The sequence below is a fragment of the Schistocerca nitens genome, chromosome 7 (genome assembly GCF_023898315.1).
Source record: "Schistocerca nitens isolate TAMUIC-IGC-003100 chromosome 7, iqSchNite1.1, whole genome shotgun sequence".
NCBI lineage: Eukaryota > Metazoa > Arthropoda > Insecta > Orthoptera > Acrididae > Schistocerca > Schistocerca nitens.
In genome coordinates this window covers 244,161,702-244,186,960 of record NC_064620.1, presented here as the reverse complement: position 1 = coordinate 244,186,960, position 25,259 = coordinate 244,161,702, and the positions used below count along the sequence as shown (strand labels likewise).

The window sequence follows — 25,259 nt, the reverse complement described above, 5'->3', positions numbered from 1 at the left end:
TGTCGAAACGGAACGACGGACCCATCACACAGCTTTTATTAAAAAAGAAAAAAAGAAGACTCTAAGCACTATGGGACTTAACATCTGAGGTCATCAGTTCCCTAGAACTTAGAACTACTTAAACCTAACTAACCTAAGGATATCACACACATCCATGCCCGAGGCAGGATTCGAACCTGCGACCGCAGTGGTCGCGTGGTTCCAGACTGAAGCGCCTAGAACCGCACAGCCATACAGGCCGGCGCGACGTTTCCCTTTCAATTCTTGCTCTGAGGTGGATAAGTAGGCTGCTACCTAGTTTATGTACAAAATATCTAATAATAGCCGGCCGCGGTGGTCTAGCGGTTCTAGGCGCTCAGTCCGGAACCGCGCGACTGCTACGGTCGCAGGTTCGAATCCTGCCTCGGGCATGGATGTGTGTGATGTCCTTAGGTTAGTTAGGTTTAAGTAGTTCTAAGTTCTAGGGGACTGATGACCTAAGATGTTAAGTCCCATAGTGCTCAGAGCCATTTGAACCAATCTAATAATAAAATATACAGCTCTAAAATCGGCAGTATATTTACAATGTGCAGGTGATATTTTTATATGCCGATACGTCGATATGCACATACTTCTTTCGGTATATCGACGGCAAATGACGATATCCTTTGAAATATCGATATATCGGATTCCTTATACTGATAGAAATATCAACGGTCCTAATGTGTAGGACACGACCAGCATTGCAACATATGTGCACAAGAACACGCAATTCCGCGTCATTTTCACGAATATCGATTCTGAAAACTTTACGCGTCGTCGCTTGTATGCCAGGAGTCTACAGCCGAGCGATAAGCAATAAGTTTCAAAAGCGCGCGATCGAATTATCGAATCTCACTGCCGATACACGATTTTTTTTCATTCCCACGTAATTCTAACAACACTGATTTAATCCAAAGATCTTGTGAATCCTTTTATTGTTTCCGATCTCCTTACGAAAACTTCATCTTCTTTTTGCAGGATATATAATACAAAAATAATCAATGAGTGATTAAATATTGATAATGTCCATATGCTTAATAGACATTGTCAGAATTACGTGGGAATGAAAAAAAATGCCAGAAGGGATATTCGATCTACAGACCTTGTGCTCTTTGTATTAGATGGTTACCCGCTCGGATACGAAGTGCTTGAACATTTGCGACCATAAAAAGAACATAAGCATGCGCAAATATCTTCAAACTCTATTTTCTCGAAAACGGTTGAGAATTGTATCTTCCTGTTTACATATCTAGAAGTCCTAGCCGTGCCCTACACTCCCTGCCAGTATGAATCAGATCGGTGAGCGAAATTCGTACGGTTCCCTTGTTATAACGGAACATCCGTCTGACAGGCAGATATAGTTCACGTTTGTTGCGGCAAAGGTGCTGAAAATCGCCCTTTGCTTCTAGCCGGCTAGAAGAATCTCATTTGATATTTAGTCATGGTGCAATAGTGGTGACGTGTTTCGTTGTGCCGATTTACCCAAGAAAACTTTCTTCCATTCCAGACCAACACCGCCCAAAAGACAGATGTTCCAGTTAAGAGCAAATATTCACCCGCCTCACAGACGTATGTCCCTGAATTCGCACTATTGCACTTTACAGGCGGATAATCCAATTTATTCTTTAAATTCTTTTAAATGGCATTTTCAGTTACCTGACTACGCTACAACGTAAATTGATATTTTCGTGAGTTTATTTAGAAGAATTTGTATCAAATTACTTCGTTCATAAATCCAAAACTACCAAATTACTTATTTTAAAGGAATTATGAAGATGATGCGGCCGATGTTTTCTGAAGACTGACTCTGCAGTTACTCATGACGAAAACGATCTGTCAATGGTAGAACACGACACAGACTCAGAAATATCCGAAAATTATTTGTATCGGGATACTTCCACCAAACTAAAAATATGAGCAACCTCAATTCTGATAATAATGTGCCAGATACGATAAACACGAAATATGGCCCTCCAGATTCACCACAGGTTCGAAATTCCTCTTAGTTTATCTTAGGACTACCGAAGTGACTGTTCGTTATTTCAGTGTAGCTACGTTATTGTACAAGACTAATAAAACGTTGTTTGAGACTGATGGATTTTCTTTCTAAAATTAAATAAAAAATTAAGATCTTCGAATTTCAAACACAAAACTACGACGTATATAGAACAACTCACACCCTTACCCTTAATCCAGTAGGTCAAAAAGATTTGTAATGAGTCTTTAAGTACGTGCATCATACATTTTCAACAGAAACTCATATACATAAAAAAAATTGGCAAATGCGATGCGAAGTACTGTCAGATAATGAGGTCAGGACTAGCCCAGAGACAAAGTGGACTCAGAAAGGAGAAAAAAAAAAAAAACACACACACACACACACACACACACACACACACACACACACACACGAGAGCACCCTCCAGCTCCTTGTAAATTCCGGAAAGACTGAAATATAATAGCTTTACGTGATCCGCTATGGTCCGATCGCACCTAATAATATACTGTTTTTATGTTTAAAGCCAATTTTTTTGAAACTTTTTAATAACCATCGATGCTGAATGCACGAAAGACTCTTTTACATGTTTGCAATTACCTAATGGTCGTTTAGAGCTGTGCTTTCACGTCCCACACATGACAACCTCCTCATTACAGGTATGTGGTAGTTCTTTTGATGTCCAGCAGTTCAGATGGAACTGTCCTAATGAGACTGTCACATTCATATGGTATGACATGATACGTGAATAGGTGCAACGTTTGTTAGAATTACGTTATACCATCTCTTCTGTAAATGATTGTCCTCTATGCATATTTGATTATTTCATACATTTTTGCTGTACAGAGATCCTGTGATGAAGGCAATTAACCGAAATCGGTAGCGATGACAAAGGAAATACCGACAGCTGTATGTCATGCTTTCTATACAACTGAAATTTCGTCATTCTCTCTCACTGAAGCAGGTGCGCTGACAGAAGTGTGTCAGCTGGCCTTCATCCTCAAAATCTGTAAAAGCGTTTACGGGAGTACTGTTTCCTTAACGACGATTTATAGGTTAAAAAAACTTTTGATACGTGTAAGAGAGGGAAAGTATGGGTCACGATGAGTGAGCGCTAGAAGTCCAGTGCAATGCTGTCGTTTTTCTAAGGATTCCGCAGGGTGCGGCTCTGGAATGGGATTCTGCGACCCGTAGTGGACAGAGGGCAGAGACGTTCCACAGTGAGGTGTGGTGGCTGGTGTGTGTCTGAGAGGACAGAAGGCTCAACGTCTGTTTGAGGACCCGTCGCCGCCATATGTCCGCGGCTGTTTGCTCTGACAGAGTTTGGGAATCCGTCTGCTGCGACTCCGCCTTCGTCCTCTCGCCAGAAGGCGCGCCACCGTCGACTGTCTCAGTGAACGTCTGTGAGACTGTAGAGTCTCTCTCTCTCTCTCTCTCTCTCTCTCTCTCTCTCTCTGTGTGTGTGAGTGTGTGTGTGTGTGTGTGTGTGTGTGTGTGTGTGCGTGTGTGTGTGTGCGTGTGTGTGTGTGCGTGTGTGTGTGCGTGTGTGTGTGCGCGCGCGCGCCGCAAGCGACTTTTCTTGATCTGGGCAGTGAGAATCGGCGTCTTAGCTGCGCGTTGGTGTGACCAATTATGTCATCACTATTTTCCTGGCGAAGCTCTAGCACGAAAAATTCATTCTACTTGCGTCAAGCAACTGGTTTATCCGAGCCTATTCGCCCAACATTGAATGTACACTAAGGCTGAGACCACAGTGACACCGAAAATCGTCAGCTAACATCATTGCCAAAGATCGGCCAACAAGTTCCTCACATTCAGACTGACCTCCTCCGTCAGTTTTTTTTGTGGGTGGGGGTTGTGTGCTACAACACTTATGTGCTTAGACACTTGCCTGCTATTGCAACTTTTGATAGTAACACGACGTTGAATTCCTGTGAATGAGCTGTACCTGCTTCGAGAAGAACGTGGCGAATGCAATATAGCCCTTCCTGTTACTGATACAACCACAGGAGTTTTACGAATATATGACACGAAGAGAGAAACGTTAAATGAGATACTTGAGGTGAGTCGTGGTGATATTAAAAATGAAGATTACAAACCCTGTGGACAACTTCAAATAAATTCAGCAGAACAGACTATGGCACCCTGCAGTAAGTGTCGTTTAGGATATGTGTGAAAAAGATAAATGACTTTCAAAATAAAGTACTATGAACACCCAAGGCACTGAAGTCGAAACGCATACAGTAAATCTGCCAAGCCAGACGTTCTGACCGAGCGGTTCTACGCGTTTCAGTCTGGAACCGCGCGAACGCTAAGGTCGCAGGTTCGAATCCTGCCTCGGGCATGGATGTGTGTGGTGTCTTTAGGTTAGTTAGGTTTAAGTAGTTCTAAGTTCTAGGGGACTGATGACCACAGATGTTACGTCCCATAGTGCTCAGAGCCATTTGAACCATTTTGAACATTTGCCATCTACCCCAAATAACAGAATCACTAGCCTACTAGCATCGAAATATCAGTCTGCAGGTAACAATTCTTGGACAGTTACCGTAACCCAAGACGGAAGGAAGGAAGGAAGACTGAGTTTAACGTTCCGTAGAAATCAACGCATTAGAGACGGAACACAAGCACGAATTGTGTGAAGGATGCGAGAAGGAAATCGGCCGTCCGCTTTCAAAATAACCATCCTGGCATTTGCCTGGAGCTATTTAGAAAAATCACGGAAAACAAAAATCTGGATGCCCGTGCGGGGGTTTGAACCGTCGTCCTCCAGAATGCGAGTTCACTGCGAAAACCACTGTGCAGCCTCGCTTAGACAAGCCAAAAACGATTCACTATAATTACTTAAAGCATCAAAATTAGTATACGCCACCTTTCTCACTTGAACATACAATTTCCTGAGATTATAATCTAAGCTTAAAGTGTGCTGGGGTACGCCTTCACCAACACACCGGTCGGCACTAATAAAGATCGTATAGCAGACGCTGAACTAGGCGCGCCTATGAAAAGAGAAGACCAAGACACGCCCCCAGGCTACGCAACGTAACGCCCCATGGGCAGCGACCATACAGGCCGCCGCCGCCGCCGCCGCCAACCAGTCTCAATATACATCTACATCTCTGTACCCCAGTACGTAGCATCGGGACTCAGTTCGCATTTCTCCTCAATACGTCGCACTGTGCTCCAATCTTATAAGGTGATATTAGTCGCCTCGCACCTTAGCCAGCTGTGAGGGAACGTTAGTCATTGTATATAGCTGTGATATGGACACGGACAAGATTCAAGTATTAGCACATGTAACTTGATTGCTGTTAACCACAGAGCTTCAGCTTGGATATCATCGAAGGTAAGTATTCAGTTGGTTATTGTTAATAAAGTTTATTTTAACAACGTGTGCATTTTGTGTTGTAGTGAGAGGAAAAAGACCACCCATCTACCATACCACCGCCTCCTCATCCAGCCAGGAACCACAAAAAATTACAGCAGGGCACAACATAAGATTTTCGATGAAGATTTTGCTTGGGTTGCAGATGACACGCTGCATAAAGTAGACATGAGTGATGGCTTGACAGCAACAGAACATACATAGTTTAATAGAAGTCACCGAACGTTCAGTTAAATGTTATTAAATATTTAAGTTATTCGAAAGTTGTAATTTCCAATAATGTACCATAGATTCCGAGATCTATCCCTGTTGTATTTTTCATCCTCACAATGCCATGAACTCTTCTTTCTAGTCCTACAACTTAAAACATTTCCCACAAACCATGTTTTGTCCGCAGCTCGTGGTCGTGCGGTAGCGTTCTCGCTTCCCGCGCCCGGGTTCGATTCCCGGGGGTGTCAGGGATTTTCTCTGCCTCGTGATGACGGTGTTGTGTGCTGTCCTTAGGTTAGTTAGGTTTAAGTAGTTCTAAGTTCTAGGGGACTGATCACCATAGATTTAAGTCCCATAGTGCTCAGAGCCATTTTGAACCAAACCATGTTTTGTATGTGGGAACGACGTCACAGAAAGACTGAATTATTACGTCGAACGTCGTCAGTAGTCTATGTCCGATATATCTGATATCTGTTACACCGGAACTGCGCACGTATAGGCGTACTGGTTTGGAGAGAGAGGCCGTCTTCGGCCTATGTCGTTGGCGAAACACCCAGACCTCGGTGCGCATGCCAACTAGTGAGAAGGTCGGGAACTAACATTTTTAAGCGGGAATACAACTTTATTGCATTCAATGCTGTATCAAACTTTTCTGTGAGGTACTCATCCTTTTCACAGAAAAAAGTGGTTCAAATGGCTCTAAGCACTATGGGACTTAACATCTGAGGTCATCAGTCCAGTCCCCTAGATTTAGAAGTACTTAAACCTAACTAACCTATGGACATCACACACATCCATGCCCGAGGCAGGATTCGAACCTGCGACCGTAGCAGCAGCGCGGTTCCAGACTGAGGCGCCTAGAACCGCTCGGCCACAGAGCTCGGCCATCCTTTTTACAATTAAAGATTACTTGTGCATAACTAATTTATGAACACCCTGTATGTGTTCAAAGGCTGACAAAACTGCGAGCAGTTACTTTTTTATGATAATTTATTCGGCGTTTACCTGCTTCAGATTGGTTTTTCCATCTTCAGACAAATTAAGCGATAGATTGGAATGTGACAGCTTGGTTGCGAGTTGGCGAGGCCACGGAATGTGAAAGCAAGAAGTTAGCTGGGGAGTCTTGGGCTCCGCAGAAGTGTCACCACGTTCCATAGCCCCGCAAATGCCCGTCCACTGAGCTCTCACAGACTCTTAGTCTTCACCTGTGGCGGGATATCCTCAGAAGATCAGCGGCTCAGATCAGGTGTGCGGTGATTGATGGAATTGCTCGACCCGCTGCTTACGGAGCAAGAAGACGCGAAGCCCACCTCAGGGCAGCCCGAGGATGCTCTGCCGTTAAAAGGAATATTGGCGGCGAGGAGGTCGTTACTGGAGTAAGAACTGTCGTAAAAGTGCCGGTGTGGCGCACGGCGTATCATCTTCCGCGAAACGACGATCGGGCAAGAAGCGCCACGGCGGGCCCTCCGCTCAACAGCTGTCGCATTCTAGCGGCGGCTCCTGAGGACTCCGGGTGAAGAACAGGACAAGAGGCGGCGCAGCAAATCACCACGCAGTCGGCTTCACTACAAAGGGGGGCGCCGCTGCAAGTAGCGACTGTAATCCACCGTGTCTGCCCGTCTGACTACCAGCACAGTGTTCTGCCGCCTGCTATGCCCTCACCGGCAGTTACGCCATGCACATACAGGTCGTGGACAGAACTACGGAAATATCGTGAACGCATTACCATGACTAATACGGAGTAGAAAAAACGTTGGCATTCAAAACAGCTTTCAGTCATCTCGGAATGGACAAAGGCAGGCCGCGTATGATTTTCAGGGAAGTTCACGCAACGATGTCAATAGCAGTAATGCACTCTTCTCTCCGAAGACCAGTGTCCCGATAATAATGAGATCTGGTGGCTGGCGTGAGCCGGGGAAAAGCGACTGCTCATCGTCGGTCTCACAAAACCAGTCCTGGACTACGTGAGCTGTGTGAAATTGGGCCGTGACGTATTCGAACACCGCCTCAACATTAGGGGACAAACTTTTACAACGAAATGGACCTGGTCAGTCACAATGGTCACAGAATCGTCGGCAACAAGGCAACCTTGCAGAGTTACCTTGGGGCCCATGGATTACCACGATATGGTTGCCCAAGTCGTCACCGAAATGTTCAAAAAATGTTCAAATGTGTGTGAAATCTTATGGGACTTAACTGCTAAGGTCATCAGTCCCTAAGCCGGCTGTCCTTCGTCTTGTCTTGATGGATGTTGGTAAGGTTCGCGAGTGCGATATTCAGTTCTGCACAGACTGTTGCACCTGTCACCGTCTTACTTTTGGTCACAATCCTCTTAACGTAAATTATCCTAAGGATAAACACACACACACACACACACCCATGCCCGATGGAGGACTCGAACCTCCGCCGGGACCAGCCGCACAGTCGGTGACTGCAGCGCCTAAGAGCGCTCGGCTAATCCCACGCGGCTAAGTCGTCACCGAAACCGCGCCATGTTTCACTCTTGATATGTACACTTCGGCAGAAGTTGGAAGCAAGTCTGCAAAGAGAGTCATCCGCCCGAATGACTTCCTTCCATTGCTCCATAGTCCACGTTTCACGGCTTCAGCACAAGGATTTCCTTGTATGGGCATTTGCAGTACTGATGTGTGCTTTTGGAATTCCTCCTTGCTCTGCAATTCCCAGCTTATTGGTTGTCCGTGTTCAAAATTGTTCACATGGCTTGGAGCACTATGGGACTCAACATCTGAGGTCATCAGCCCCTAGAAGTTAGAACTACTTAAACATAAGCAACCCAAGGACATCACACACATCCATGCCCGAGGCAGGATTCGAACCTGTGACCGTAGCGGTCGCGCGGTTCCAGACTGAAGCAGCTAGAACCGGTCGGCCACACTGGCCGGCTGTCCATCTTGTCTTTATGGATGTTGGTAAGGTTCGCGAGTGCGATATTCAGTTCTGCACAGACTGTTGCACCTGTCACCGTCTTACGTTTGGTCACAATCCTCTTCAGTGGAAAACCTGTCAAGGAAAACCTGTCAAGGAAAACCTGTCAAGGAAAACCTGTCAAGGAAAACCTGTCAAGGAAAACCTGTCAAGGAAAACCTGTCAAGGAAAACCTGTCAAGGAAAACCTGTCAAGGAAAACCTGTCAAGGAAAACCTGTCAAGGAAAACCTGTCAAGGAAAACCTGTCAAGGAAAACCTGTCAAGGAAAACCTGTCAAGGAAAACCTGTCAAGGAAAACCTGTCAAGGAAAACCTGTCAAGCAAACATGGGCTCTAAAATGCATAACTGAGCAGCTGTGAGCACTTGTTCAATAGAGGAGAGGTTTCACACTATCGAAGATGAACAAGTGCTCATAGCTTTTCTTTTCTTGGTCGGTACGACCACCTATGATAGTTGCGTACCATACATTCTTGACAACTACAGTACTGGTGCATCTTTTCCACTGTCAGAGGTATCAGAATTATTTTCGCTCTTAACTTTCAACTCCTTTCTTTCCGAAACTGGGACCCTTACATCAAATTTATACATTTTTCCTTAAAAATTCGCATCATCATCACGGAATCACTCCGTATATACATACATTTGCAGGTGCCTGCGCTTATAACTTTGACGCTCTGTAGCGTCGTTCGCTGAGGTTTCCAGACATTGGTTCCTATGTAAAACGCAATTACCAAGTGCCCTCTACAACCTCTGTATACGTCATCAGCGAATTCAGTCACTTGCTGATGTGGCGTCTTCGAGTTAGCATGCCACAATACGCACAGGCAATAGGGACCCCTTGGCAGACGGTGCCCAGCTGTGGAATGTAGAGGACACAGCCGGGCAGGCCCAGAAAGGAAGAAGAGTCTAGCGTGGCGGGGTGGGGTCTCGTCTCCTGCCCTGTGCTGGTCCGTGTCCCTCGTTAGGGGACACTGGCGTCCGGCGCTAATGAGGAGATACGGCGCTGGCAGCGGCGGCCTCCTCAAAGGGCGAGGCTGATGACCCCGGCTGGCCGGCGCAGGGCGGCTGCCTGTGTCGGCGCGTTGCTGGCAGTCTGAACCTACATCGGGCAGCAAGTGCAGGCATAGAGGGATTCTTGCCTCAGGCCGCCTGCCACAGGACGAGGCCCGAGACGTTACAGCTCCTCGAAGTGGGTTCTACGTCTACTGGGAAGTGCGTGGTGGAGAGTACTTCCCACTGCATCGCACAGGGCTGTGGTCGTCAAACTGCGGCCCACAGTTCTCGCCTCTTTATAACATGATTCTAGCAACCAATAGCAGAATCCAAAAACGTCAGGTAAAGCTAAGAGCATCTTAACACTTAGAACGGGACATCCTGCTGACAGGTTGATTGGTTTACGTTTGTTCATTCAGAGACGCCGAAAATTGTCATATGGCTCCAGCCCTTTACGGGAGACTCATTTCGTATCTAGTCGTAGTGCAGATAAGTGCACAAGCCTCTTCGTGCCGATTTACCCAATAAAATGAGCTGCCTTCTTACACCCACACCGCCTGACAGATAAGAACAAGTATTTACCCGCCTCACACACTTTACGTTGCTGAACTCACGCTATTAGGCTAAAAAAAAAGTTCAAATGGCTCTGAGCACTATGGGACTTAACATCAGAGGTCATCAGACCCCTAGACTTATAACTACTTAAACCTAACCAACCTAAGGACATCACACACAAACATGCTGAGGCAGGATTCGAACCTGCGACTGTAGCAGCGGCGCGGTTCCGGACTGAAGCGCGAAGAACCGCTCGGCCATAGCGGACGGCGCACGCCGCAATGCAGATAGGCTAATCCACCTTATTCTTAGTTGCCTGATTACGGTACAGTTTAGTTTATGTTTTAGTGATTGTACTTTGAAGTGAATAACTTTTTCATAAAATCGCAACTACTAACAACTTTGTCACACAACGGCCGCACGTCCACTACTTAAAGCTACATTTTCACGATGTAAGTACATTTTTGAGACTGCTTTGCGCTTAGTAAGTACTCTTCCCAATAACATAGTCTTCCTCATCTCCCGAACTTCCACGTGATAGTGCCAAAATTAAAAGCTTTGTAGATCGAGCACTGCGCTCCTTGTTTTGCCTTCGCCGCCTAAGCTACTACTGTCGTGCCGCACTGCACCTCGTCTAGCAAAATGTTCCCGACGGCGCGCTGGAACTCGTGTCGCGCCAGTGAATCACACAATACTGTTCTCGTCTAGGGGAAACCGTAGCACCCACCGACTACCTACACACTGTAAAAATAAATTCAAACCTCCCAAATTTTTTTTTCTTTTCACCTCCCTCCCCCCCCCCCCCCCACACACACACACAAAAAAGTATAAAGGAAAAAAGTTTGTCGTTTGCTACATTTTGGATGTTGGTTTGCTAAAAAATTCGCGCCGATTGGCCAGAAACTTCGCACACGTTAGTTACGTGCACTACTGAAGCCAACTGCAAAATTATGTTGTACCACACAATTTAGGAGATATGGCGCTACAGATATGAGAAGCGCGAGAAACCAACATTTCTTAAAAGCTTGCGTATTTTTGTATTTCAAAATAGTGCAAAATTTTCACTGAATTTAAAAAACGTGTCAGATGATGTCACTATCACGTGCAGTTGTTAAATTATAAAACACAACTTTCACTTTTTTACGCTCAGAAGGGCACTGCCCCGCGCTTAGTAAAACGTTTCACGCAGTGTCACGGGGCCCGCATCGGACAGCGAAAGACTTAAGCGGAGGTTTACTATCTTCGGCGCGAAAAAAGCGCGTTCTTCGTGAATTTTTTTCTCGGGATGTGTTATAGATATCAATGTCGAATTTGGTAAAAATGTTTATTGATACTTCCTCTAAAAACTAAAATTTTTTCCAACGGAAATGTCGAAGAGCAAAGGCGGAAGTGCCGTCGGAACGAAACAAAATTTCGATGTAGAACTCCACGCTCGGTACGTCACAGGTCAGCCGGCTCGTCTGAAATCAAAACTGAGTTGACGTCAGCCAAGTACATTAGACTCTTTCGGAGTTGTACCTCGCTGAAGTTGTTTGGACCATAGGAAACAAAATGGCGGCCATCTGAAAAAACAGGGCTTTTTCATCGATTTTTCGACTTCGTCAGCCAAGTAAAAAACATTTATAATTGATGGATTGGAATAAAAGTGGTACAACTCCTAGACAATTTAGGTAGCTTCGTCGGAAACAAAGAATCATGTCAATCGGTTGAGTAGAATTGAAGTTACCATACCCGGCGATATATATATATATATATATATATATATATATATATATATATATATATATATATATATGTCATTTCGAGAAAAACGCGTTTGAAGTTTTGACTAGATATAAATGCAATATTATGCAACGTACGTTCAATCTGCTATTCCGCGTCCATAAAGCAGTCCATCTTCCTCATAGAGGGCGTTCTGCTCGATCTGGGCCATCCTGCGCTGCTCCAGAGCCGCTCGCACGGCCGGTGACAAGCGGTTTTCTGCCGCTTGAATCCGGTGGTCTTCCGAATGCTTGGCGAACTGTGTCGAATAGAGTCCCAGGGTGACGTCCATAGTTGTCATGGTCTTCAGAATTGCTGAATACCCTTAGTTGAAGCTGTTCACTGCCAGGAAAGTCGTAGTCTCCACAGTCTTCGCACCAGAATGCAAATGCTTGCGGGCTAACTTCCAAACACACGCGTTCAAACTTTCATTTGAATTTTGTGTGTTTCCTCCCAAGCACCGGTACAATAACTCGTCCTCCGAAAGAAAAAAAAAAACTGGTGCGTGAAAAAGGCCGATTTCAGGCAGGTGCATTTTTTTGTTCAACCGCGAGTAACAAATATTTCCGTTCCGTATTAGGAAAATCCGTTTCAGGGGTGGATTCTAAACACTTTTATGGATCGAAAAATGCAATTTAAAAAAAAACGATTTTTTGAACAGAAAGATAGTAAACCTCCCCCCAAGAGTATACCACTGATTGTTGCCATAAATTTCCGCATGTAGGAGAACGTAGCGTAACACTGCCAGCTCACAGTTGGCTGGTCGATTGCATATCTGTTCCCAGAATGAGATTTTCACCTGCAGCGGAGTGTGCGCTGATATGAAACTTCCAGGCAGATTAAAACTGTGTGTCGGACCGAGACTCGAACGCGGGACCTTCGCCTTTCGCGGGTTCAAAAATGGTTCAAATGGTTCTGGGCACTATGGGACTTCTGACGTCATCAGTCCTCTAGAACTTGGAACTATTTAAACTTAACTAAGCTAAGGACATCACACACATCCATGCCCGAGGCAGGATTCGAACCTGCGACCGTAGCGCCCGCGCGGTTCCGGACTGAAGCGCCTAGAACCGCTCGGCCACTCCGGCCGGCGCCTTTCGCGGGCAAGTGCTCTACCAACTGAGCTACCCAAGCTCCTACCTTCCAAACTTTACAGAAGCTCTCCTGCGAACCTTGCTGAACTAGCACTCCTGAAAAGGTCCCGAGTTCGAGTCTCGGTCCGGCACACAATTTTAATCTGCCATGAAGTTTCATATCAGCGCAGACTCCGCTGCAGAGTGAAAATCTCATTCTGGAAACATAACCCCGGCTGTGGCAAAGCCATGTCTCCGCAATATCCTTTCTTTCAGGAGCGCTAGTTCTGCAACGTTCGCAGGAGAGCTTCTGTAAAGTCTGGAAGGTAGGAGACGAGGTACTGGCAGAAGTAAAGCTGTGAGAACGGAGCATGAGTCGTGCTTAGGTAGCTCAGTCGGTAGAGCACTTGCCCGCGAAAGGCAAAGGTCCAGAGTTCGAGTCTCGGTCCGGCATACAGTTTTAATCTGCCAGGAAGTTGCACATCTGTTGTTTGCAGGCGTTGCCTACAGGACAGCCTCGCAGTTAGCGCACTGAAGTCGCTTATACGCCAGACATAAAATCAGTCTCGCAACTTTTTGCAGAGACAGTGCAGTATCGTGTGACCAAACAAGGAGTAGGATCGCCGGTGCGGGGAACGGAGGCCGCCAGACGGGTACACGAACCGACGAGCCAGAGGCGGAGGTGAGATGGCCCGTGCGCGTGCCCGCGGTTAATGGCGGGCGCTGATGAGGGAAGGGCCGATCCTAATGAGGCGATCGTGCCCGCCCCGGGTGCCGGGTGTCGTTCAGTCCCGTTGCGTCCGGAGCTAATAGAGCACGGAGAATGGGCCGGCCGCGCGCCGGGCAGCGTGGGGGTGGGGGTCACCGCCGGACAACAGCGAGACCGGTTCCCGCAGGGAGGGGCCCGGACGACGGGCGAGAACAAAGCGGGAGGCCGCCCACGCCACGGCTGCGGCATGGCGTCGCCCCCACAAGGAAGCGCGCGCCTCTGCTCTGCTCTGGTCCAGTATAGGCCATACAGCCTGCACGCCATTTTGAAGGTACTGCAGCAGCTGAACAGTTTCTCGCACACGGGACGAGTTTGCTAACGTTGACGTGCGGCCTCCGAGTTTTGTGACGTCACTTCCAGCTGCTGCTCGTTGAGAAGCCCCCAAGTGAAACACAAAATAAGTTCTTCGACATTTCCGTAACGTGCCACGTACAGTGGAACCAATAGGAAGCAAGAATGCCTCCTACGTCACAAGCACAAAGCAAGACGCCATGCTGCATCTGTCGTGTTCAGGCCGTGTTTTATTTTATACGTTAAGCCGTCGGCACACGGAACGCGCTCTTGATCGTCAACGTTGAGCGTGCCGACTTCAACGCACTGCTCAAGAACGATGCGACCTGTGCGTGCGCCACGTGAGCCCCAACGTGGTATACGCGATCGCAACGGCAATTGGCTGGATCTGGATAATAAGCCACACTGGCGTAAAATTTCTGTATTGGCTCTATTAAAACGTAAATTTCCTTTCTGGTCCATATGCTACTGATGTTGGCTCTCTCTCTCAAATGGCTCTATTTTAGCGCTATAGGACTTAACATCTGAGGTCATCATTCCCCTAGACTTAGAACTATTTAAACCTAACTAACCTAAGAACATCACACACACCCATGCCCGAGGCAGGATTCGAACCTGCGACCGTAGCAGCAGCGCGGTTCCGGACTAAAGCGCCTAGAACCGCTCTACCACAGCGGCCGGCATACGGAGGTTGTTCTCTCTGTAGCCTACATAAAAAGAAACTCCAATATCTGTGAACACTTTGTAAGACAGAAAGGAAAGGACATCGACTTTATAAAAATTCCATTACTAATAGAACGATCAGCCTTTACAATAGTCCTGCGCGTGATGTGAAAAATTATTTCATCATTCTCACTTTTTAGTGAAACCTTAATGTCATTCTTACTTGATCGCTCTTCCTATTCAGTATCAGAATCCACACAACATATGAAACAAAAAACTTAAAACGAGAAAGGGCAAAATATCCTACTGCAAATAGTAAAAGCTGCACTGTACATTAAAGCAATCTAACAAACTCACTCCTGAAGAAGACCGCACGTATATTTACGTAACATCGAATATTATAATATATACTTATATCAAACTAACAAGGAAGTATGAAAATCTATTAATAACGTGGAAGATAGTAAAAAATAAAGTAAAAAAACAAAAATCCTAAACTGACCACCATGCTCTGATGACTACAGCATCTTACTATCTCCTGAAAGCTTCAATCGTACCTATGTTACTAACTGAAATTTAACTATGAAAACTTGATCAAAGAACAACGTGTTTTTGATCGATCCTCACTGTGCCGTTGCCTTCAAAAGGGACACACCCACAATACGGTTCGCAAATTACAGTAACTCTGACCGCGAATATGAACCGAACAGACGAGACACATAAGAAAGCGACGTAATAAAAACGTGTTAGTAAATTCTTAGCGTGCCTTTGACCTACGTATGAAGGTCGTATTATCCCAACAAGATCCCCAGGATCCGCAGAAATGACTCTGCAGAAATACCACGCTTAAGTGCTACAACCCCGAAAGCAACAGATATTAACCGCGGATCTTCATTTGCGACGTGGGCAGCAGCTGTTTACATCTATTTACATCTTCGTCACTTCCCACCCTCCCTGTTAAAGCCGCGAATAGCCAACACGAAGGCAGGAAGAGTAACTGTTTGCAAGCGTTAGTGAGAACTCTAATCTCTGTAGTTTGACCTTCATTATCTTTTTTTGAGATACAAGCAGGAGAAAAGCATATATTCATTGACTCTTCTAGCAACGTACGGGCTCCGAAATTTTAATAGTAAACCATGCCGTGAAACAACGCTTCTTTTGTAGCATCTCTCTAACGCTTACGCGCTGTTCTTCTTTGTATCTTCTCTACTTTCTCTACCAGTCCTATCTGGTTACAGTGCCAGACTAATGGGCACTATACAAGTATCGAACGAAAGAAGGTGAATTACACTCTTCTACTGAATTTCAGTCTGGCATCTGCCTTTCCACTAATTAAGCATTCATTGTACGATCGTTCCACATTAAATTGCTCCGCGCGCATACACCGAGATTTTTAGTGGCTATTACTGTATCCAGTGACTGTTCAGCTATCGTGCAATCAAAGAATGAGCGTTTCCGCCTAATTGTGTGGAACAGATTAATTTTTTTAAATTGAGGTTCAAGAGTCAACCCTTTTTTTTAAAAAAAACTTTATTTCCATTCATAATAATTATACAAGAGTAACGCACCACCTTAGTGATTAGTGGGTCTTAATGTTCTATAATTTTATTACAATTGCAGCAGTCAACCCTTGCACCAAGCGTCGATCCTGTTCAGATCTTCATTTTGTTGCAATTTTCTAGCCTTGCGACATCTCCGTACTAAACGTCATCGTTCGGGAGTAGCGTCATTGAGCTTCCGGCCTGATCCCTGGTGTTTTACAATTTCTATTACGAGCTTTTAGGGGTTCCTGTTATGAAAATGTCTACATGGTTCCTGCTATAACGCCACGGATGGCTACGTGCCCCATTTCTATAGCAGGAATGAGTTCGGCCAGTAGAGATTAACTTCAAACGTTAGCCGACGCCGGCACAGACCTCTGTTCTAGGGCATCCGCAGCAGACTTGCAAATTCAGAACTCGGCAATCGATAGATCGTTCAGGTCATGGACACACACATGACGTGGCTGGCTGTTGATTTACACGCAAGCAAGAAAGGCGCACGCAGAAGTAGTACATTTTGACCAGAACGTCGCTCGTGCAAAATGGGTTTTGCATTTGTGACAGCGATCTCTGCTAATGACACCCAGCAGAACAATGCCTCGTTTAGCCTTTACAAACTCGACATGGCAGCACGGAACGCAACGCAATGCGACTGATTCGATAAATTTCTCCGCGTTCACCAGCGGTGTGTACTGGACGCCCTGCGGGCTGCCTATACACGCAGGCGAGTTCACTGCTCCGGTCTGTTGCGCCCACGATGTCTGGCTGCAAAGCTGCGGCACTGAAGGCAGTCGCCATCTCACTTTCCCGGCACTTCCGGTGTGACCGAGGGCGTATCAACAAGGTTTCCGGCACTGTACAACGTACCAAGAGGCACACACTAACACCTTGGCTCCAACAAGCGTATCTTGATTCACGTGTAACGCATTACCGTTTATGTAGATGTTTCCAGTTTGAACTGAGGTATCAACACACTTTTTGAGTTGCCTATAGATCCGCGGTGTTTAACTGACCCGCCGCCGTACCGTACTTCACAGAATCCAACAAAGGCGATCTCTTGGCGCCACCTCAGCCTAAAAATCTGTGGATTTTTGAGCTGGTGTCCTAGTTTAAAAGTTGCGCTCGGTCTGCGAAACGAATATATGAAAATGTACGCTGCAGTTCAGCACTGTATGGAAGGGAAGGAATCATGCACTGCTGGGAAAACCGTAAAGGAGAGATTCTGTTTTTACATTTACCATTTTGTTTTGTGTATCAGAGAAAACATAAGTTTTCACTTTTAGATCTGTACGTAAGCGTGGAATAAGAGCAAGTTTGAACTTAAATTTACCGAGGAAAACAAGCAAAAACTCTAATCAGCATTCTCTGTAAGAGATTACAATTTTAAAATAAATTCCTGGAAGAGGTGAAATGCTAAAACGCATTTTTTTTTTAAAAAGGGGGCAGCCAAAACACACTTCATAAACAAAGTCCGAGTATACAACACAATTAAAGACCACCTAATGACTCACAGTTGCGGTTAATAATGAACGGGGTAACTACAAAACCCTGTCGCATTACAATAAAATGTCAGTGTAATGATCATACGAGAAGATCATGTTCCAAGATCTGTAGTTAATGATAGTAACCTCTTGCCATTCACCCTGAGCTCAAGACCTCTCAATCAAGGGGGGGGGGGGGGGGGGGGATGCTCAATCAGTTCTTCAGACGTCCTGAAGAAAAGAACGCGAAGACCCGAATGAGACATAGTTGAATGTTTACAGGCCTGAAGTCAGTTTTGCAAACAGACTGGAGTTAATGTAAGGCACAGCGGCATGTTCGTGGTCCAGGATTCACCACCGGGTGTCTTTAGTGTGTGCAGCGATAAAGTTCATAACTATTTTCATAAAACAAATAACCTGTAGCAAATTGTGTATAAATAAAAGGATATGGGACCAATGGAATGAGGCAGTCCACTTGTTACGACACTGGGAAATATGCGGAAAACAGTGATAACGAGAAGGGAGATGGTGATAGAACAAGTGATAAGACAGGGAATAACTTCCGTGGTACTAGAAGGACCAGTCGAGGGACGTCAGGTATTAGAGTGCACACAGTAAACAACAAATAAATACGCTGAGTGTAAGTGCTACACCAATATGATGAGAGATTAGCATAGCAAGACAAATAATTACGTGTAGCAACGAACTATTAACACGACTGACAAACAGAAAAATAAAAAAGATGATGATGGTCATTATGATTATTATTATTATTATTATTATTATTATTATGAGTTTTTTGGGGGGGGGGGGCGCTCAACTGCGCGGTTATCAGCGCCCGTACATATTCCCAACCTTTGCCCAGTCCAGTCTCGCCACATTCATGAATGAGGATGAAATGATGAGGGCAACACAAACACCCCGTCATCTCGAGGCAGGTGGAAATCCCTGACCCCTCCGGAAATCGAACCCGGGACCCCGTGCTCGGGAAGCGAGAACGCGACAGCGAGACCACGAGCTGCGGACAATTAAAAAAAAAAAAAAAAAGCCTGCTTGCATCTGTCTACCTGGAGATACTCAGTTCAGTCACAAAAACTGGCCCGGAATACCGTAAGCTCGTATTTTGTTCACTAGGTAGCAGTGCGAAACTGTATCGAAGGAGAACCTGAAATCGAACGCAGTTTTAGTCCGGGTGCCGCCGTCTACCTGTCTCACAGAGCTCGTGGATGAAAAGAATGAATTTAGCTTCACAGGACTGCTTGAGTCACTTATGAAGAGGAAATTTTCGCTGTCTAGCAAGGTATTAATACGCCTGTGTAGAAAGTGTTAAATAATTGGGCAGTGACGTCAGCAACGTAGAAGTCAACTTTTTTGCATCCAACGGCTCTCAGATGACGGGAATGATCTGCGTCGCTTTGCAGTTAATTGGAACGCTTCGTTACTGCAGTGAGGTATGACACACGGCTGCCAGCTAAGCAGAAGGAAAAATATTAAGTTCCCGCTTACGGTAAAATATGAACATTGTACCGTGTTAGTGATTTTCTGTCGTATTCCATTCTAGTATTAAGCGACGGAAAGGTGAGTAGTTGTATGTGCCGTAATCTCTCTTACCTTCGCCCCGTGATTCCTTCGGGGGATATAAAGGGTGTCCATAAAGTCCTCCTGTCATTTCAGATCATAACCTGCAAAATATTAGAATACCGTGGATTGTTCTGAAGCGTTTAACAGCTCCCTAAGTTTTTTCCTCCTTTGTCCTTTCTTGCAGATTTGACTCAGAGTACTTAAAAATGGCGACAGACGAGGAGAAGGCGCAATGTGTCATGTGGTATGCAAAATCCAAATCTGTGACAACATTACAACGGAATTATCGACGCCAGTGTGGGAATACACCATCGGAAGAAACAAGCATAATAAGGCTGTTCATCGACTTTTAGAAGGCAGTCATTGTCAAAGACTGCCTTCGAAGTGGCTGTCCCTGTACTTCAAGGACATGTTGACAGAACAAGCTGGTTTTTAATGGAACCGCCAGAGGTCAGTTCATTGTGTACCACGCAAAAGCAGGAAGCAAGATCAGCTATCAAAATGTTAAGCTGTTACGCCTTTGTGTAGAAAGTGCAAATGTTCCAAGCATTGTCGCCAAACGACCGTCTTCTGCTGTTTGCATTCGCGTATTCCATACTGGCCTCCGTAGATGCTGACATGGCTACCTGAAATCGTGCCTGTTTTCAGACGAGGCAACGTTCCAATTTCTGGACACGTGAATCGCCTCAACATCAGGATCTGCGGCTTAGAAAACCAGCACAACACCCTAAACAGATCCATGATAACCAGAAGTGTCATGTTTGGTGTGGCCTAATGCACGACAGGGCGATAAGCTATTTTTTTTCTTCCAAGAGAAAATCTTAACGTGACATGTTTACCTGTACATAAAATGACTAAGCACTATGGGAGTTAACATCTGATGTCATCAGTCCCCTAGACTTAGAACTACTTAAACGTAACTAACCTAAGGACATCGCACACATCCTTGCCCGAGGCAGGATTCTAACCCGTACGTACATGGTGACAATTATTAAACTGTACGAAATAAAATCGTAATAATTTCTGAACGGTTTCGTTAGGGCGCTCGAACTGCACCGTTGTTTGCGAGTCATGATGGGAATTACTACGCTTTGGTTTAGTGACGAAGCCCACTTTTATTTGGAAAGGTTCGACAATAAGCAAAACTGGCGCATTTCGGGCACTGAGAATCCGCATTTCGCGACCAAGAGGTGTCTCCAGCCTCAACTGGTAACTGTGTGGTGTGCATGTCCAGTCACGGAATAATCGGTGCATGTTCCTTGATGACACTGACTACCGAACGGTAGGTGAAGGTTTTGAAAGACACTTTCATCCCCATTATACAAAGTCACCTTGATTTCAACAAGCTGTGGTTCATGAAAGACGGAACTCGATCGCATAGAAGCAGGAGAGTGATGTCCTGGAGGAGTATTCTGGGGACCGCAGTTTGGCTCAGGGGTACCCACAGGGCACTGGCATGGGTCCCGATTGGTGGACATATTCTCCGGATCTGAACACAGGCAACTCATTTTTGTGACGCTATATTAAAGACAGGGTGTATAGCAATGACCCCAAAACCATTTCTGAGCTGAAAACAGCCAATCAGGTCATCGACAGCATCGATGTTTCGATACTTCAGCGGGTCGTGCAGAATTTCGCAATTCGACTGTGCCACATCGTTGCTAATGATGGCAGGCATATCTAACAAGCCGTAACCTAAATCCGAACATTTGTAGTGCCGTTTACATGTTGAATAAAGTGTGTGCACGCTGTAGTTCGTAATTAATTAACGTCTATTTTCATATAGTTCAATAACTACACCACAGGAATGAGAATATCGGGCCCGACTTACGATATGACCGATAAAACAGTACGGTAACTAGATAAAAATTACCCTAAGGACTTCAACGTTTAATACTATTGGGTTTTTCTCCTTGTTGTAAGCACTATCTTGGAACATCAACATTTATAGACAGCTGTCATTCGTAATACGAATCGGAAAATCTGTGCAAGTCTTCCACTGTTTCCCTACAATAATTTTTTGTACAGTTTTTCCTCGGACTCCTGCACCGCTGAGGGAGCGACGCGAAGAAGCGTCTATGCCGAGGCGGCGTGCTTGTGTGTTGTGGGCGGTGGCCGCGCATCCGTACAGAGGGCGCTTTGTGCTGTGAGGAGCTGCAGCTATGCCTGTAAGGACAGGGGAGGGCGCGCTGACGCAGCAGTTATGACGTCTCGCCTGCGCTCTGCGCTCGCCGCTTTGTCTGCGAGGGTTGCCGGGTTTTCCTCTGCACCTCGATGCCTCTGTCGAAGAATTCTCAAAACAGGAAGACTTTGAATACTTTTATATCACTATCGCGGTTACGCTATTGGCGCTGGGTCACTGCAAACCGTAACACCACCTGGGAGTAAATTTCAGGAGCAACGAAACGTGAAACAAACCCATCAAACTAAATTCATTCGTTCGTAGCTACTCTACAATTACTTACAGTACTGTGGGCACGACTACCCAACTACTAATAATGTACACTACTGGTCATTAGAATTGCTGCACCACGAAGATGACGTGCTACAGACGCGAAATTTAACCGACAGGAAGAAGATGCTGTGATATGCAAATGATTAGCTTTTCAGAGCATTCACACGAGGTTGGCACCGGTGGCGACACCTACAACGTGTTGACATGACGAAAATGCGTACCATCACGTTTTCGACTTTGATAAAGGTCGGATTGTACCCTACCGCGATTCCGGTTTATCGAATCGCGACATTGCAGCTCGCGTCGGTCGAGATCCAATGACTGTTAGCAGAATATGGAATCGGTGGGTTTAGGAGGGTAATACGGAACGCCGTGCTGGGTCCCAACGGCCTCGTATCACTAGCAGTCGAGATGACAGGTATCTTATCCGCATGACTGTAACGGATCGTGCAGTCACGTCTCGGTCCTTGAGTCAACAGATGGGGAAGTTTGCAAGACGACAACCATCCGCACGAACAGTTCGACGACGTTTGTAGCAGCATGGACTATCAGCTGGGAGGCAATGGCTGCGGTTACCCTTCACGCTGCATCACAGACGGGAGCGCCTAATATGGTGTACTCAACGACGAACCTGGCTGCACGAATGGCAAAAGTCATTTTTTTAAATGAATCCAGGTTCTGTTTACAGCATCATGATGGTCGCATACGTGTTTGGCGACGTCGCGGTGAACGCACATTGGAAGCGTGTATCCATCATCGCCATACTGGCGTATCACCCGGCGTGATGGTATGGGGTGCCATTGGTTACACGTCTCGGTCACCTCTTGTTCTGTTGACGGCACTTTGAACAGTGGACGTTACATTTCAGATGTGTCAAGACCCGTGGCTCTACCCTTCATTCGATCCCTGCGAAACCCTACATTTCAGCAGGATAATGCACGACCGAATGTTGCAGGTCCTGTGCGGGCCTTTCTGGATGCAGAAAATGTTCGACTGCTGCCCTGGCCAGCACTTTCTCCAGATTTCTCACCAACTGAGAACGTCTGGTCAATGGCGGCCGAGCAACTGGCTCGTCACAATACGTCAGTCACTACTCTTGATGAACTGTGGTATCGTGTTGAAGCTGCATGGGCAGCTGTACATGTACAGCCGGCCGTTGTGGCCGAGGGGTTCTAGGCGCTACAGTCTGGAACTGCGCTGCCGCTACGGTCGCAGGTTCGAATCCTGCCTCGGGCACGGATGTGTGTGATTTCCTTAGGTTAGTTAGGTTTAAGTAGTTGTAAGTTCTAGGGGACTAATGGCCTCAGAAGTTAAGTCCTATAGTGCTCAGAGCCATTTTGTACCTGTACACGCCGTCCAAGCTCTGTTTGACTCAATGCCCAAGCGTATCAAGGCCGTTATTACGGCCAGAGGTGGTTGTTCTGGGTACTAGTTTCTCAGGATCTATGCACCCAAGTTGCGTGAAAATGAAATCACATGTCAGTTCTAGTATAATACATCTATCCAATGAATACCCATTTATCATCTGCATTTCTTCTTGGTGAAGAAATTTTAATGGCTAGTAGTGTGTATTAATTCACTTTGTTTTATTGGATAGCGCCGGACAAACGATACTCGCGCTCGAAAGGACCCAGAATTTCCAAATAGGACGAATTTCCGACAAGCCACAGCGCTCCATGCAGCCTGCAGAACCACCACCTGTCTCTAGATGGTGGTGCCTGGCGCCTGTTGGAGCAATGACGAGACAAATGACTCTCGCACAACTCAAGTGCCAGCGATGTAACAGAAGTTACGAACTAAGACACATGCGTATTACAGACATTGGCTACGAGCGGGCGTTGATTGTAATCAATGGAGAAAGTTGAAAATTTGTGCCGGATCGAGGTTCGAACCCAGTCTCCTGCTTACTCGACAGGCCCTCTGACTACTAAGCCATTCGGACATAGTCGTCATCGCAACTGCCCGGACTACCCTAGCACGCCTCCCGTCAGATCCAAATCCCCAACTTCTCCACACAATACTAATGTAGTGCCCCTTCCCCATTATCCTCATTACTCGCGGCGTTTCGCCGATTCCCCTAAGAGTTCGAACATGGTGCGCATCCACATTAAAGAGATAACTGGCCATCTTGACCTCATATATATAATTACGAACTAGTAGTCAACAAGCTTTGGCTTTGTTTCGAAGTTCTAAAATTTCGTAAAACCAGAGGCGAATCCTGAGGACGATCGGCAGAGGAAGGGTGGGTGGTGAGGCTGTGTGTGGTTATACTGTTGTAGCCCACCCTCCCTCCAGGACTACACCTGATGATTCTTCTTTATCTGTTTCCAAAATAGCTTTCAGACTTAGCAGACTCTAAAATTTTTTCGCTGTTGAAGTCTGTTTTATAATAAATTAAGAAAACACTTTCGATTACTCTGGAGGATTTCTTGATGGTACGGTGACAGAAAATTTCTGTGAGGTCAACCCCTCTCTCCTTTCTCCCAATGCCCCACACAAAAATCCTCGATTACACTGCGTGAAACACAGGAGTGTATTTAACAATTTGTCAACAAGAGTTCTCGTACAGTATTGGTGCACATGGATACATAACCATCCACGATGGCCGGTGGGGTGGCCGAGCGGTTCTAGGCGCTGCAGTCTGGAGTCGCGCGACCGCTACGGTCGCAGGTTCGAATCCTGCCTCTGGCATGGATGTGTGTGATGTCCTTAGTTTAGTTAGGTTTAAGTAGCTCTAAGTTCTAGGGGACTGATGACCTCAGCACTTAAGTCCCATAGTGCTCAGAGCCATTTTGAGCCATTCACGATGATTTTTAAGTAAAGAAAACAGACAACAAGGTTGAAAATATTGTTCAAATGGCTCTGAGCACTATGGCACTTAACTTCTGAGGTCGTCAGTCCCCTACAACTTAGAGCTACTTAAACCTAACTAACCTAAAGACATCACACACATCCATGCCCGAGGCAGGATTCGAACTTGCTGCCGTAGCGGTCTCGTGGTTCCAGACTGTAGCGCCCAGAACCGCCGACCGCCTCGGCCGGCGAAAATATTGTCCTCCAAAAGCAATTACTTGACTGAACCCTGTCAACACTTTACTCGTTTCTGAGAGAATTTAATCATTCGCCAAACTTCTTGCAAATAAATATTTCACTCCCTACTCACGTATTGGAATAACAAGTAGAAACGTTAGGATCTTTAATCAGTTTGAAAACAAGACAGTAACATTCAGGTGAAACAAGGAAGGAAAGTGATCAAGAATTAAATGCCTAACAAATGAAGTAAACTGCGATAAAATGGCTAATTGCTGTCGTGAGAATAACTTGCAGTGGCAAGATACTACCATCCGACACGTCACTAAATTGCGGATGGATCTAAAGATAGAGCAGAAACATTTCTCCAGATCATCGATGTTTTAACCTAATGAAACGAGACGCGTAAGGTGGCGCAGATAGATCCAAAATACTTCAAGTGCACCCACTTCCCCTTTCCACGTAATCTTATTAATGATTGTTTATGGCATTCGAATATGGCGTTGATGG

The 25,259-nt window shown here is 45.9% G+C and overlaps 1 protein-coding gene and 1 non-coding gene across 2 annotated transcripts in view; both read right to left on the bottom strand.

The window, feature by feature from the left end:
- Positions 1-25,259, bottom strand: part of LOC126195555 (meteorin-like protein) — a 289,187-nt gene that overhangs the window by 24,067 nt on the left and 239,861 nt on the right. The gene's annotated exons all lie outside the window — the stretch shown is intronic.
- On the bottom strand, positions 12,870-12,999 carry Trnar-gcg (transfer RNA arginine (anticodon GCG)). The gene is made up of 2 exons: positions 12,963-12,999; positions 12,870-12,904 (listed from the first exon to the last, which is right to left on the bottom strand). It is a non-coding gene; the product is annotated as a tRNA-Arg (tRNA).